The following is a 10,695-nucleotide window of genomic DNA, read 5'->3' as shown; positions in this document are numbered from 1 at the left end:
TGCTCCTCCCTTCCTCCGCTTGCGCACCTCGCGGAGGGGAGGAGGGAGCTTTGCTTTTAGTAGGCCGGGGTTTGTGAGTGAGTGTGTGTGTGTGAGTGTGCAAGAAAGCGAGAGTGAAGGGAGCGGAAGGCTTGGATCCTTGTAAGCGAGTGGGCAAGAGGTAACCGGAGGGGTCTTTGAGCTGAGCCCTCCATCCACTTTGGGGGGTGGGCGCCCCAACAGAGAAGTCCTCGATCGCAGCAAGGTTGCGTTTAGCGCCAAAGTAAGCAATACGTCCAACTTTTATACCATTCTAACTGTGATTAGATGATGGTATGAAGATTGTATAAAGTATTAGTGTGGAAATGGTCCATGGAGATGCTCCAGATTTCCGTTAACGCTGCTTTCCAAGGAGCCACCAGCTAGCCAGCCTCATTTTAACCAAAAATCGCGTTTATGTGTATTTGTCACAATAGAATAGCATGGAATGGAACAGAATAGAATAGAATAGAATTGTTACTGATATCTGAAATCAAGTCGAGTCAACAATTGTTCTTTGCATCTGTCATATAAATGTGTAGGGCTTCTGCCTTTTTATGATGTCTTTTTTTCACACAGAAGAAATTATATTGATGGCTAGCCTTATCTGAAGACCTTTGTTCTTCCTCACTGAAGTCAATGGGACAATAAACAGGAGTATGGAGACCCCGCTCTCTAATGCTGGGAAAGGTGGAAGGAATGGGGAGGAGAGGTTGACCAGCAGGAAAATGGATGGACTCAGTTACAGTGATGATGAGCTGCTCAATGTGAGTTTTAAAAAATCAGGTGTAATCATGAGTTGTGGTTTGTCTTAGGCATAAAAGCCAATTGGGTGATCTTGGGCCATGGTCTCTCTCAGCCCAATTCACCTCGTAGGAGGGTGACTGTTGTGGATAAGATAGAAGGCATATTCACTCCCTTGAAGTTTGTTTGTTTTAATGAAAATGTGACATTAAAAAATATTTTAAAAAACACTTCCAGGGATGGCATGAGACCCAATGTCAGACTTCTGCTTGAGTGGTTATGTGCTGGAATAAGATTTATTTTCCTTTTTTCAATTTTATTTTCAATATTCCCATCTACCCCTACAATGATTTAATACCGATAAGTAGTTGGGGCAGAATATAATTGAGTAGTCCCACTATAGGATCATATTGGTGTTAAAACAATGCCTGGATCAGATGAGGCAAGAAACATGCTTTTTTTCTTGGGCTCTGCATATTTTAGATTTTCTGAGTGATGTAGCATTTTGTCAAGCTATAACCTATTAGGGTTAGACATTAATGGTGATCTATGTTCTGACCTATTTGTAGCTGTGGCAGCCTTAGCAATTTGCTGCTTGAGTTTATTGCCACAATCCTGAGTACATAGTAGGACCAAATTAATTAATGGCGCCATTCTGGAATGTTCTATTACCAATGTTTGTCCTAATTTAACCAATCTCAGTGTGGTGTCCGCTTGCTCTGAATCTTGTAATGCACTAAATGAGCCAATCAATTTTACATCCTGTAAGTCATGTAAGTCCTTAGCAGAACCTTCTGCTACAATCTTCAGCTGTAGGTAACACAATTTGCTGATTAGATATCTTCTTTCTCAAAATTGGTGCTGATGAAACTTTATTATTTAGGTTTATTGCAGTAATTAACTAGCACAAGATTGCTAGTCAAACATCCCGGAGGTTCTCTGGATTCAATATGGTACGTTTAGATTTTAAAGTAATAACATTCTTTTGGGTAAACTGATCTAGATGTGGGGTAGCTTTCTCTGATCAGAAGTCATATACTGCCAATAGAAGAAGGTGATTAGGAAGGGCTTCATTCTGAAAAGCATGCTAGAGACTGTAGATTGCTTAAAAGTTAGCAAAATTCACACGCAGCCTCTTCTCAGTGGTAGCCATTTGATATGTAATAGAGCTACATATTTGATATGTAATAGACAGAATAACTGCTTTTTGGAATCTCATCACTCTCTGTTCACTCAATTATTGGAAATCTGCAAAATAATCTGACTGACATGCAAGTAATAATTGCACTTATCTCACCTTTGGCCCTTTTAGAGAGTTAAACCCTCAACAGTATTTCTTTCTCTTAGTAGCTTTAGGAGTAGGTTCAGCTCCAAATTCCCTGTTAACTGTTTGTTAATTGTTGGTATGACGTGTCTTTACAGCTTCTTCGTTTTTATTTTGGTAACTCTCACTATACTACTTTACTCAGTATACTTTACAAAAGGCTCCTTTTGTAGGTCAACCTTATTTTTGACTGAAGTAAAAAGTTTGAAGATCAAGATGACGGTTTACTCTGTGAGTTACTCTTTGTTTAGCTTTGAAGTCTGTTATTTTTTCCCATTGTAGGTTCATATCATCTCCATCTTGCAATGCGAGCTTCTGAACAAATAGCAGCAGCTGAGGAAGGCAGGGAATCCTTTACAACAAACTGTTCTAGAGAGAAATTCAACACACTGTTGATTTTTAATTTCTATCTATAAATCCAATTTCAAAGAGCTATTAGTGTCATATCTGACTGGGGAGTAACTAGGGTCAGAGTTACTTACTGAAGTTGTCTGCTTATTGCTTATTAATCCTTTTCTACTGCTTCAAAGATTTGGTTGGGGTCTATGTTGTAGCTCCCTTTTGCTAATCCTTGAATCATGTTTTATATCTGATTCTGTTGTATCTGGACCAGATAAACAACTTCTCAGGTGTTAGTTTAATTTAGTTGAAAAATAAATAAATAAAAATAAAATGGCAGAGATTCACACATCACCATCTTCAGTCCATCCTTGAATTTAAAGGTAAGGCTTGACATTATAACATGAAAGCCCATGTAATTAATGGAATTCCTGGGACTTTGAACAGATTATGCAGGAAAACATTACACCTGCAAGTCATGCATCAAAAATGAAATTAACTATCATACAATATCACTTGAACTGGACAAGGCTTTGACACTAAGGAAAGTGGAAGGAAAGAAGACATATAGATGGATTCAATCCAGTGGTGGGTTCCGGATCCCATTCCAACTGGTACGTTTGGAACGGGCCCGGTGGCATCCACATAGACACATGCAGTGTGCATGCATCTTAGTGCCTCCGTGAGCTTCCACGATGCTCCAGCTGCTCAGCAGTGTTGTGCAGGCGCTGTATGTGCCATGCGCATGCACGGAAGCCCCAAAGACTTAAAAGACCAGTAAGGAGCTCGGGTGGGCAGGTGGGCCCTCCGGAGCACCACACCAGAACGGTATACGGTGCGCCGGCAGGCTCCGGTATGCCTGTATCGGGGTGTACCTCCTGCAACTCACCACTGGTTCAATCATGCTGGCCAATCAGTGCACCATTGGAAGACCCGAAACACCAGGTCAGAGATAGATCATCGTGGAGAAAATCTATGTGGTTGCTAGAAGTAAAAAATGTCTTGATGGTACACAATCAATTACAAAATGAGAGGGGAAATCTAAATAATGATGATAACTGCAAAAATCTGGATACCATGAGATGGTAGCAGTTATTTTTATTAGAGCTCAGATTCAGTTGCCCTACCTTTGGGATTTTATTCTATTCAAAAAGTTACTAGGTTATAGATTCATCCGATCCTGAATCCACCTGAAAAATACCCACCAATGCTTTCAATCCAACTTGCATTTAGCTAAATGTGGCACCATGGTGGCACAATGATTAGAGTGCAGTACTGCAGGCTATTTCTGCTGACTGCCAGCTGCCTGCAATTTGGCAGTTCATATCTCACCATGCTCAAAGTTGACTCAGCCTTCCATCCTTGGGTAAAATGAGGACCCAAATTGTTGGGGGCAATATGCTGACTCTATAAACCAATTAGAGAAGGCTGTAAAGCACTGTAAAGCAGTATGTAAATCTAAATGCTATTGCTATTATGCATGTATGTGTATATGTATGTATTTGTGAGAAGTGGAGGAAAGAAAGGCAGGTCAGTACTCTTCTGTTTCAAGATGATCTAAAGCAGCATACCTTGTATACCTACATATAATCCTCCTATTGTGATGAATACAAACGTGACCACTAGTTGTTTACAGATATTATAAAAATGTACTTTTTTTTGCTATGATCTATATCTCATACATGATCACTGGCAGAAAATGTGATATTAGGTAGATAGATATCCATGGAGATGCTAGTAATATTTATCATAATGGTCATAAAGTGGCCACAAGCTATGGATTTATGCCAATGTCTTGCCTTCAGTTCACATGTACACACTAGATTATTATAAAAATGACCCCAATGTTGCCAAATTGACTAGTAACTTCCTGCAACATGAAAGGCATGATAATGCTTCTAATATTTGTTGAGCAGTAAAATATTTGCTCTTGTAGCATCAGGTACATTGTTAGTTTGGGGATTATGAGCCACGGTGGCACAGTGGTTAGAGTGCAGTAATGCAGGCTACTTCTACTGATTGCTGGGTGCTTGCAATTTGGCAGTTCAAATCTGACCAGGCTCAAAATTGATTCAGCCTTCCATTCTTGGGTAAAATGAGAACCCAAATTGTTGGGGCAATATGCTGATTCTGTAAACCACTTAGGGAGGACTGTAAAGCACCGTGAAGCAGTATAGAAGTTTAACTGCTATTGCTATTTAAGAAAAGCTGCTGGAGCTTTTGTCTACATATAACTTTAAGCTGACATAACAACGGATATTAACATAATACAAAATGAAACTATAAAATGAAATAATTATAAGGCCAAGTATTAAAACAAGTAAACAATTACCACATCTATCTAATACAATTTTTGTGCTTCTAAAATTAGAAAGTACTTTTATTGTGTGATAAACACTTCTGGGATCAAGATAGTGTCCTCCCTCCTATTGTTTACATCACAAACAGCTTTTGCCTTTGAACTGTGTGATTTTGGAGTTTTGTATTTTCTCAAGAGCTGAAGACCTGTCCTTTCATAGGCAAAAAAGCTCCACCTTTCACTTCTTTCCATGATCTTTAATTTTCATTCCTTCTGCTGGTCTTTCCACACACCAGGAAAAAGGCAAGAGAAAAGAACTAGATGGTTTTTGGGTCATGCGTTCATGCACAGCGGGAGGATTGGGTGGGATCATGTGCGCATGTGTAGGGGGCTGCATGTGCAGGGGGTCATATGCGCATGTGCAAGATGAAGCATGGGTGCAGTGCCCCCCCGTGGCCCATTTTTGGTCCCAGGAGGCTGCGGGAGCCTTTCTAGGACTAAAATGGTGGGTGCAGGGGGTGGTAGTGTTGCACATGCATGCGTGGGGGGGGCAGGGGTAGTGCTGGGGGAATCATACACACGTGTGTGGGCAGGGGGAGAATGGGGGTGTTGTGTACACATGTACAGGGGCGGGATATGGGGGGATGTCACGTGTGCATTGCATTATGGTGCGGGCTCACGCTTTCAGCATGCAACGACAAAAAGGTTAGACGACATTGATATATACAATACATGATTTCTGCCTGTAGTGTGACATCCAGTGTTTTTAGGCTTTCCTGTTCAAACAGAGGTACATTGCACCTTTTTTTTTTAATCTCCTTCAAACACTTGCAGGAAGAATTAGCAATTAAATCTAGCTGATATGAAACAGGACGTGTTTATGTTTCATATGTTTTCATATATACAAAGGAATATACACAATCATAAAAACAACAAAAAGAATTTCTAGGACAAGGCATTTGCGGTAATGATCTTTGATGTGAATGTGTTATAGCTGAGCAAGTTTCTATGGTGGTTAACTCTTACATAGAATGCTGCTTTAATTTCACTTTTTTTCAAGTAGGTTCTTGAGAAAAGACATTATGCATGCCAGAAATAATATTTCCCATAAGATTAGCCTGCCGTGATTCTCAGTCCACTTGTTTCGATAGTGACTTCTATGCACCTTTTTTTTTTTTTGCTTTGGCTGTAGTATAAAGTAGGTTAAACTGAAAAACTAAATAGCAGTGCTGACACAGAAATATCTATTTCCTAGAGCTATCATTAAGAAGCAATTTTGGAAAATGCAGCTGGCTTGTATTGCTCAGATACTTTTGACCCAGTAATGTTACACTGAAAATGTTCTTGTTTCCCTCACTGGGTCATATATCATAACAGACTGATACTCCCCAAATTCTTTGTCTTGTACGTAATTTTATATTACCCAGGAAGGTTGCCAAAGAAATTATTTCATGATGGTGACAGGGGTCTGTTTGGACCATCTATTGGAGTTCTTGTAATTATCTTTGTTTGAGTAGAAGCACAAAATACTCCAACACCTGGAAATAGAACACTTATCCTAGTTTAGGATTTGCCTAACGATCCAAGATTTGCCTAACAATCCAGACAAAACATAGATCTTAGTTTTCTCTTCCACTCTTCTTCTTCTAAGACCATCTCCTAGAGCACCTGTGTCAAACGTGCTGTGTCACATTGCCATCATGTGATGTTTCACGACGTTTTCCCCATTCACAGAGGTGGTTGTGGCCTGCATGTGATGCATACGGCCTATGGGCCGCCAGTTTGACACCCCTATACTAGAGCATTTTAAGGATTAATAATAGAGAAAGAAAGTGGGTGTTTAATTCCAAATAATATGTAGTGAAGCATGTTCACAAAAATCAATTGGACAATCCTGTGATTGTTATTTATTATTATACAATTGTATCACAGCGACCAGTTGTTTTGCCGGATTTGGCATTGGTTACTAGTCGGGCCCCACCCAGGGTTTTAGGACGTCATAATGTATTTTCGTAATATGCGTGCAGATTCAAGCAGTGCGGCTTTTTGCATTTGACTGATGGTGATTTTGTCAATTTTTAACTGTTTTAAATGTAATTCCAGTGCTTTTGGAATAGCACCCAGTGTGCCAATTACCACTGGAATTACCACTGCTGGTTTGTGCCATAGTCGTTGAATTTCAATTTTTAAGTCCTGGTATTTTGCGATTTTTTTCATGTTCCTTCTCAGTGACCCTGCTATCACCTGGTATTGCGATGTCTATGATTGTGACCTTATTTTTCTCTGGTGTATTATGCGCCAGTATTTTGTCTGTTTGTATATGGAAATCCCACAAGATCTTGACCATCTGATTTTCGGTGACTTTTTCAGGCTGATGTTCCCACCAGTTTGTTGCTGTTTTAATATTATAATTTTTGCACAAATTCCAATGGATCATTTGTGCTACTGAATTGTGCCGCAATTTATAATCAGTCTGCGCGATTTTTTTAAAAAAATATTTTATTTCCATTCCATTCTATACAATCACATGTTTACTGTGCATAACCGGGGCATATAACATTGAATAATAAACACAGCCCTCACTTATATAGAAAATGCCCTCTACAATACAAACCCAATATACCTCCTTGGTCCACCATACACCCTCTTTCAACCCCCTCCAACTTTCATTCTTCCTTCTTACATACCCCTCTACTACCTACTCCCCCCCCCTCTATCACTCCCTCTCTTAATCCATTCCCTCCCTTCCTTCTCCTCCTCCTCTCTTTCACCCTCTCCACTCTCCTTCTTCTTTCACTCAACTCCTCCCTTCGGTGTACTTCTATTGCCTTCCAATATATTCAGCTTGTTCTATTTTAACACTAACATTAAAAAGCCACAGTATACAAGTGGAATCATGTACTTTAGAATTTAACACATATTGTATTTCCCCCTCCCCCCTCCCCCTAGAACCCCACCTCCCTTCCCTCCCCCCGACTTCCCAGAGCCCATACACAGTATAGCATTTTAACAATCACAGTCTAAAATATCTCAACATTGAGCTCAGCTTCTTACTGTTACCCAAATTTTAAACAGTTTAAGTTATTACTAATGTTAAGTATAAGCTATCTGGAGTTTCTTAGTCCCATATTTACTTTATGTATAATAAGCAGTTTACATTGTTCGTATACATTAAACTCAGCTTCTCACCATTACACAAACTTAAACACAAATGCCATTAAGACCAAAATCGAAAAATCCTCTGATGATGCCAAATGCAGACTTTGCAAAGAAGCTGATGAAACTGTTGATCACATAGTCAGCTGCTGTAAAAAAATCGCGCAGACTGATTATAAATTGCGGCACAATTCAGTAGCACAAATGATCCATTGGAATTTGTGCAAAAATTATAATATTAAAACAGCAACAAACTGGTGGGAACATCAGCCCGAAAAAGTCACCGAAAATCAGATGGTCAAGATCTTGTGGGATTTTCACATACAAACAGACAAAATACTGGCGCATAATACACCAGACATCACACTGGTTGAGAAAAATAAGGTCACAATCATAGACATCGCAATACCAGGTGATAGCAGGGTCGCCGAGAAGGAACATGAAAAAATCGCAAGATACCAGGACTTAAAAATCGAAATTCAACGACTATGGCACAAACCAGCAGTGATAATTCCAGTGGTAATTGGCACACTGGGTGCTATTACAAAAGCACTGGAATTACATTTAAAACAGTTAAAAATTGACAAAATCACCATCAGTCAAATGCAAAAAGCCGCACTGCTTGAATCTGCACGCATATTACGAAAATACGTTACGACGTCCTAGGCCCCTGGGTGGGGCCCGACTAGTAACCAATGCTAAATCCGGCGAAAAAACTGGCTGCTGTGATACAATTGTATAATAATAATAATAATAGTAATAATAATAATAATAATAATAATAATAATAATAATAATAATAATAATTTGTAATATTATGTAGACAGTAGCCCTTCAACTTCAAAGAAGACACTCTGTTGTCCATGGAGGTGGCTCTGTAGATTTTGGAAGCATAGAGTCTAGCACAGTGGGTCACTGGAAGCCCATTGCAGTTTATTTAAATCTGGTGGAGCTTCATAGCTTAGGGCTTGTCAGCAAGTTCTGTCAGTAGCTGCAACTTCTAGCTCCCTTTGGATATCACAAAGTTTAGAATTTCTTTTACAGTGTCTTTACAGTGCTTGTGTGCTTGACTTCGAAGTTTCTTTCTTGGATCCAGTACACTATAGAGCAATTGGCAGGGCATACAGCAGTCATACATTCTGATGAGGTGTCCCACCTGCCTCATCTGTGCTCTGATAAACGTAAAAGTGATTTAATGCTGGGGACTTCACATTTTCCAAGACTTTCAGGTTGAAGACTTGGGTGTTTCTAACAATTATCGAGGATGGAATGGAGAGCACATGAGAAATTTCTCCAGTTGTTTGATTTGCCTTCAGTACAGAGTCCAGGACTCACATTCAGCTCTATAGACTTTTAGCTTTGTGAAGATACCAACAGCATGTTGATTGAACACTCTAGTACACAGCCATCCTAGTATTTGACTGACCTTGCTAATCCTGGAATTAAGTTCTTGTCCAAGAACCCATTGCTCAAGATGATGTTTCTCAAGTATTTGAAGCTGTTTACATTTCTCAGTTGAATGTCATTAATAGTGATTTGGAGTTCTACAGGGCTCAGTATAAGACATAGGCTGGCAAAGTACTTCAATTTTGTTCAGGCTCAATCAATTTCACAAATTTCCTTTGGGCATCTATAGTGTCTCAGGGTGATCTAATGAGCTTCCACATTTACAGTGTCAAATGCTTTTGCCTAGAAGTGATTCTAAAATACTCCAAAGATGGAGTTCTTTGTCTGTAGACCAATGCATCTCACAAGGTTCTTGTTATGGGAAAAAGAGGAGGAGGAAGGAGTTTTAGGTATGTTCACCAAATTATTTATGCAGGAATAAAGGTAAGAACAAATATACTGTAAATAAATACATATACTAATAACACCTTACATATTTTGTTCCCAAGGTTTACCAAAAATGCTATATTAAGCAGTAAAATTAAGCAACATCCTCAGTCTTGAGACTAGTAAAATATTACATATGCTTGTAAGAAAGAGCAATGCACTCACTGAGTTTCAGTACTGCTTTGGCAACATATTAAGACATCCAAACATATAATCATGGTTCTTTCTGCGGTCATCACCATGTCATCATTGGCTGCTTTTATTATTATGTTAGTTAAATTGCTATCCACATGACTAGCTTATGTAGCCAAAGCTTGTAAGTGCAATGCTCAGTTTAGGGTATCTGCAAATGATTAAAAATCATTAAGAAAGCTATAAAGGTTAAATATTTGCTTGGGTTGCATCTCTGTGTAAGAGAAAGGCAGGCAAAAGTAACCAAAATCTCAAATTTAAATATAAATTATGGATTCCTTACAAATTATAATTATGATTTATTGAAACATATAATAAAAGTATACTGCTCAGAGATAAAAATTTCCTTGAGTAGAGCTCAACATTTGCTGAATTTCTTTCTTTTTTAATGGCAACAATATAGAACCCTTTGTCATTGCTTTTTTCCAGGGTGTTCTTTTGATCTCCCAATCAACATCCTGAGATTACCTGATCATCCCATACAGGTCTGACTTTTCTTATTTTTTTTAAGATCAGCCAAGATTTGCAAGCTGACATTACCTCCACCACCAACTATAATAACAAAATAAAGACGAAAGTGAAACTTAAATAATGTCTCATTGTAAGTTCCATTTTTGTAAATAAAACAAGTATTCTTAAATAAATCTTGATATATAGCTAAATGCTATTTTGTTCTTTATTGTACAGTAGTAACAAATCAAAACACAAACATACAGTATGCCTGAGAAGAAGATTGTGTATTAGCTCCTATGCAGTGGAATTTAAACTTGTAGAATCTTATTACATCTTTC

General features: G+C 38.7%; 1 long non-coding RNA gene across 1 annotated transcript; it reads left to right on the top strand.

The window, feature by feature from the left end:
• The first annotated feature begins 109 nt into the window (after nucleotides 1–109).
• LOC116509860 lies at nucleotides 110–10,469 on the top strand. Its single transcript, XR_004255562.1, has 3 exons — nucleotides 110–262; nucleotides 598–785; nucleotides 10,334–10,469. It is a non-coding gene; the product is annotated as an uncharacterized LOC116509860 (long non-coding RNA).
• Nucleotides 10,470–10,695: the final 226 nt, after the last annotated feature.

The sequence above is a fragment of the Thamnophis elegans genome, chromosome 6, assembly GCF_009769535.1.
Source record: "Thamnophis elegans isolate rThaEle1 chromosome 6, rThaEle1.pri, whole genome shotgun sequence".
Classification (NCBI taxonomy): domain Eukaryota; kingdom Metazoa; phylum Chordata; class Lepidosauria; order Squamata; family Colubridae; genus Thamnophis; species Thamnophis elegans.
This window is presented reverse-complemented; position numbering and strand designations above follow the sequence as displayed.